The sequence below is a fragment of the Eretmochelys imbricata genome, chromosome 25 (assembly GCF_965152235.1).
Source record: "Eretmochelys imbricata isolate rEreImb1 chromosome 25, rEreImb1.hap1, whole genome shotgun sequence".
NCBI lineage: Eukaryota > Metazoa > Chordata > Testudines > Cheloniidae > Eretmochelys > Eretmochelys imbricata.
This window is the reverse complement of record NC_135596.1, coordinates 3,392,063-3,398,315: the sequence shown is the minus strand read 5'-3', so window position 1 is coordinate 3,398,315 and position 6,253 is coordinate 3,392,063.

Sequence of the window (6,253 nt, the reverse complement as noted above, 5' to 3'; positions counted from 1 at the left end):
GTGCGGTGCTGGGGGGCCGGGTCGGGCTGGGCGTGCGGTGCTGGGGGGCCGTGTCTGGGGGTCGGGCCGGTGTGTGCGGGGGGTCGGGCTGGGCGTGCGGTGCTGGGGGGCCGTGTCCGGGGTCGGGCCGGTGTGTGCGGGGGGTCGGGCTGGGCGTGCGGTGCTGGGGGGCCGTGTCTGGGGGTCGGGCCGGTGTGTGCGGGGGGTCGGGCTGGGCGTGCGGTGCTGGGGGGCCGTGTCTGGGGTCAGGCCGGTGTGTGCGGGGGGTCGGGCTGGGCGTGGGGTACTGGGGGGGCCGTGTCTGGGGGTCGGGCCGGTGTCTGCGGGGGGTAGGACTGGGCGTGCGGTGCTGGGGGGCTGTGTCGGGGGGTAGGACTGGGCGTGCGGTGCTGGGGGGCCGTGTCGGGGGGTCGGGCTGGGCGTGCGGTGCTGGGGGGCCGTGTCTGGGGGTCGGGCCGGTGTCTGCGGGGGGTAGGACTGGGCGTGCGGTGCTGGGGGGCTGTGTCGGGGGGTAGGACTGGGCGTGCGGTGCTGGGGGGCTGTGTCGGGGGGTAGGACTGGGCGTGCGGTGCTGGGGGGCCGTGTCGGGGGGTCGGGCTGGGCGTGCGGTGCTGGGGGGCCGTGTCTGGGGGTCGGGCCGGTGTCTGCGGGGGGTAGGACTGGGCGTGCGGTGCTGGGGGGCTGTGTCGGGGGGTAGGACTGGGCGTGCGGTGCTGGGGGGCCATGTCGGGGGGTCGGGCTGGGCGTGGGGTGCTGGGGGGCCGTGTCTGGGGGTCGGGCCGGTGGCTGCGGGGGGTCGGGCTGGGCGTGGGGTGCTGGGGGGCCATGTCCGGGGTCGGGCCGGTGGCTACAGGGGGTCGGACTGGGCATGGCGCTGAGCCAGGGGCCAGACAAACAGCTGTTCCCCCACCGCACACCTGCCTGCGGGCTCCGGCCCTCTCCACCAGACCATGCCAGGATGGCTTCAGGGCTCCCCCAAAGGCAGCTCTCGGTGACTTTAGCTGCTGGGGGGCGCTGGTGCACGCTGTCCCCAAGTCGCCCTAAGACCTCGACCTCGGTATGGGGGAGTTCAGCGCTGTAGCGTGTGACGGGACGCTCAGCCGAGCCGCAGCCAGCTCTTTCGTTATTCTGTGGCGAGAGAAAAGCTCAAAGAGGTTCTAGAGACCTTACGCAGACCATTCACTCGTCCTTTCAATTCACCGGGCTTTGGAACCCGTGTCCCCTGCCTAGCCAGCGCCGTTGCGTTGAGGGTGAGTCCCTCCATCAGGGTGGGCCGGGGACAGTTCTGGGGCCTGAGCTCACACGACAAGGATGACAACCCTTTATCACTCCCGCCCCCAGGGGCGGCACGTTGTATGGACCTGTGGTGCCCAGGCACCCAGGGCTGGGGGCCCTGCTCCACCAATGTTTGGAACTGGGTCTCTCCCCCAGCCCTGCCTGGAGCCGCCCCCGGCCCCCACCTGCCTCACCCCACCGCATGCCTCACTGGGCCCCGGAGCATCCCTGCCTGCATGAAAGCAGCATGGCTCTCCCTTGCCTGCCCACTTCCTGGATCCCAATAGGGCTGTTGCTTAAGGCTCCAGCACAGCACAAGAGCAGTGCCAATGGCAGGCTGAGGCAGCTGCTGTTGCTGCACATCGGGAGGGAGCACGCACACGCTGGCAGTCCTCCCTTCCCCTTGCACCCACCCAGAGGAGATGCCGAGGGGGCTTCCGGCGGGAGACATCGGGGGTGGACCTCACTCACCTGAGCAGCTGCTGGGGCTTCGGTGAGTGTTGGGCCCTGTGATCTTCCCCTGGCCCCCCGCCACAACTCCTGCCCAACACTGGGCAAGGGGCAGCCCCATCCTCCACCCCCAGTGTGGCTATGGTGAGGGGCAGCAGGGGAGGAAGAAAGCCACATGTGATGGCAGTCCCCTTCCCGTAAGCGCCGCACCCCCTCCCCTTTCCCACAACCCTCTCCAGCCCCCAAACTCCCTCCCAGAGCCTGCACCCCTCACCCCCTCCTGCACCTCCAGCCCCTACCCCAGCCCAGAGCCTGCACCCAGCACCCAAACTCCATCCCAGAGCCTGTACCCCCACCCCCTTCCCACACACCCCGTCCTGCACCCAAACTCCCTCCTACAACCCCACCCCTTGCCTCAACCCAGAGCCTACACCCAAACTCCATCCCAGAGCCCAACCTCTCAACCATCCTACACCCCAATCCCTGCCCCAGCCCAGGGCCTGCACCTCAGACCTCCTCCCCGCACCCAAACTCCCTCGCAGAGCCTTATGCAGGTGGGGGGGCGCCCCCCTTTGGGCACCACCAAAATTTCTACAAACCTGCTGCCCCAATAACAGGGAGACCGGGGGGAATCCAACACAAACCACAAATGATCATTTGGGCAAGCAATCCCATCATGCTGAGCACCTAGGCAAGGTGGGTGTGTCCATGCAAATGAGATCACCTCCTGAAGGTTTTTTCCACAGCTCACCACTAGATGTCAGAGGAGAGCTCATTCAGACTCTGCTTACATGTAAATCATCTGGGGTTTAGTTACTTGAGTGCACATGAGAAAGGACCCTGATAAACTCTTCATGTGCAAAAGTCCTTTTGTTTTTTCAGAATCAGCCTAACACAATTTCACTAAGGCTTAAGCTCTATTTAAAAAAAACAATTTAGGCTTCAAACAAGCCTCAGAAATGTCAGCACATATGTCAGATTGTATAAATGCCTGAAACTGAGCATTATAATAGAAGATAAAGGGCTGACCTAGAAGGGAAGGCCTTAAAAGCCAGAGGCTAAGCGACCAAGGGGAACTAGCGAATGGGACCACAACCAGGGGAGTTTGAGAGAGGACGAAGGCGAGATCCCCCTGCTGAACAAATAAGGTGCGAGTACTAACCTTGGGGAGAGTGAGTTTGTTTGGCTGTTCGTCTTTTTCTTCCAGGTTATTTCAGTTACGGGGTCAATTGCGATTATTGGTTGGGGACAGTCTGAGCCTTTGTTCCCTTGATCATCCTTGAGATCATCCTCCCACTGTGTGATTAACGAGGGGGTAGGCCTGACCTAGGAGGGAAGGCCTTAAAAGCCAGCGGCTAAGCAACCAAGGGACCACAAACAGGGGAGTTTGAGAGAGGGTGAAGGAGAGCCCCCTGCTGAACAGTGTTGTCTCTTGAATCCTTTTCTATTAATTCATAGCGGTTTTCTCTCTCCCCTCTTGGCTCCCCGGCCAAGAAACTGCACAGAAGGGCTCAGTTCCTAATGGGAGCACTGGGCAGTCCTTCAGAAAGGTACAAGGTGGCATTTCCCACTTGGGCCTAGTGCTGATCTCAGCGTTGACCTCACCATGCTGACAGCATGGAGTCACAGTGCAGAGCTGAGATGATCTCTTTTCTTTTTCTCACGTATAGCCAGGAGTACATAGTGTATCTAGCGATCGCATTAGTTGTCACTGGATCTGCCTCTCCTGCCTGGTTTGAGCAGGTTTCCTATGGCCAGGGACTGAGAATCATGTTAGTACTGGAAACAGCTAGTGATAAAAATCCACGTTTTCCCTTGCAGCAGCTGTCCAATTTGCCAGGTACATCATGATATCCCTGTTCTGGATCGAAGGATCTAGCCATGCTGCTGGCTTCACATGCTCTTGCAGGGGTAGACTGGCTGGACCAGATTCCTCTTGCAGTGACACTGGTGTCAATTGTTAATAACTTTGTGGAAGTCCATGAGTTTACACTGGTGTAAAATCTGTGGGAAGTAAGAATCAGGCTCATAATGTTTATATTAAAAATCCAGGGTTTTGTGGTAACAGGACTGTTACAAAATCAGACACCTCTGTAAGACAAGGGCACCTTTCTCCATAGGTGCCAACTTTTCCCGGTGCCGGTGGATGCTCAAACCCCCCCACCCCCCCGGTCCTGCCCCGACCTCCATCCAAACCCTTCCCCAAAGTCTCCGCCTCCTCCCTGCCCCTATTGGACTCCTTCCCCAAATCCCTGCCCTGACTCCGCCTCTTCCCCCAGCATGCCGCTTTTCGCCCTCCTCCTCCCCCCCTCCTTCCCAGCGCTTGCCGCCACAAAACAGCTGTTTTCTGGCAGGAAGCGCTGGAAGCTAGGGAGAGAAGTGGGGACGTGGTACACTCAGGGGAGGAGGCAGAGCAGAGGCGGAGGTGAGCTGGGGCGGGGAGCTTGTCTGCCGGTAGGTGCAGAGCACCCACCAATTTTTCCCTGTTGGTACTCCAGTCCCAGAGCACCGATGGAGTCAGCGCCTATGCCTTTCTCCATTTGTACCTAGTCTGGGAGAAGGAAAATTAGCTCTCCCACAGAGGCTGCCGAGATGAGCTTGCAGAGCCTGAATCTTTGGAAAGGGCAAGAGACAGAACAATATCTATTGTCGTTAATGACATGTGGAGGTTGAATTTCTGAATCATCCTGTGGAGGAGCAGATGACCCGTCCAACACCTGCAGCCAAGAAGGGATTAAAGAACTCCTGTGGTCAACTTCAGCCCCCTTCCATCGCATCAGTGAGGCTTGTCAGGCCCGGGGGCTGGCTCTTGTGGGTGACACTCTGTGCAGTTTGCTGGGAAGAAAGCAGAGCTAGGGCCCCTGGTGAGGGCTCTGTGATACTAATGGAAGGGTGACTTGAGAAGCTGGACCCCAGAACTAAACCCCAGCCCAACCTTTAGTAATGCAGAAGAGTGGGTGATGAGAGGGCCTGCAGTTTCCCCAACCCTGGCACGAGGAAGGGGTCTGACCTCCTGAGGGCTGTGGAAGTATTTTCCTCTTGTTAGGACTGCTCCATATCTGTGGCAGGGGGTGGACCACTTAGAGATGCAGCCGGAGGGCTGTACCCCATGTCTCAGAATGGGACCCTAGGGCTGCTGCTGCCCAGACAATGACATTTGAGGGAAGCAAGACACCTGCCCTCACCACAAGGGGCCCATCTCAAGACATAACCTTCAACACTCCTCGCATGTGGAATTGAAGCAGGAGAACATGTCTAAGGAAATGAATGAGGCAGGATCCTGTGGAAAAATAGTATGTGATCATGTAATTAAAGGCTGTATCATAACGCACACCCACAACGGGGCCGAATGAAAACACAGGCACCTTAATTCTGGCAGTTCCTAACTTTTGAGGGCTGAGTAAGGTGTTAGACACAATTCTGCCTGTTTTTTCATTTTTTGAGTAAACTTAATTTGTTCTCAAGAGCTCCCAAGCTAAATCAGTCATTCGGTATCAACCTGTCCATTCTTTCATTCTCTTTAGAAACCATTTTCTAGAGAGACATTTGCAATAGCAGTTAATGATTAGGTGACACAAGCCAACCCATCTGGCAGTATCTCTGCACTTTGTCAAACAAGGCCATTTTCAATGAGGACCAAGCTATCAGGAACAGTATCCCCGATAATGTCACGGCAAACCTTGTGGCTGACCTTTGTGATTTTGTCCTCACCCACAACTATTTCACATTTGGGGACAATGTATACCTTGAAGACAGCGGCACTGCTATGGGTACCCACATGGCCCCAAGGTATGCCAAAATTTTTATGGCTGACTTAGAACAATGCTTCATTAGCTCTCGTCCCCTAACGCCCCTACTCTACTTGCGCTACATTGATGACGTCTTCATCATCTGGACCCATGGAAAAGAAGCCCTTGAGGAATTCCACCATGGTTTCAACAATTTCCATCCCACCATCAACCTCAGCCTAGACCAATCCACACAAGCGGTCCATTTCCTAGACACTACTGTGCTAATAAGGACACATAAACACCACCCTATTCCGGAAACCTACTGACCGCTATACTTCCCTACGTGCCTCTAGCTTCCATCCAGGACACACCACGTGATCCATTGTCTACAGCCAAGCTCTAAGATACAACCGCATTTGCTTCAGTCCCTCAGAGAGAGACAAACACCTACAAGATCTCTATCAAGCATTCTTACAACTACAATGCCCACCTGCTGAAGTGAAGAAACAGATTCACAGAGCCAGAAGAGGACCCAGAAGTCACCTACTGCAGGACAGGCCCAACAAAGAAAATAACAGAACGCCACTAGCCATTACCTTCAGCCCCCAACTAAAACCTCTCCAGCGCATCATCAAGGATCTACAACCTATCCTGAAAAATGATCCCTCGCTGTCACAGATCTTGGGAGACAGACCAGTCCTCGCTTACAGACAGCCCCCCAACCTGAAGCAAATACTCTCCAGCAGCCACACACCACACAACAAAAACACTAACCCAGGAACCTATCCTTGCAACAA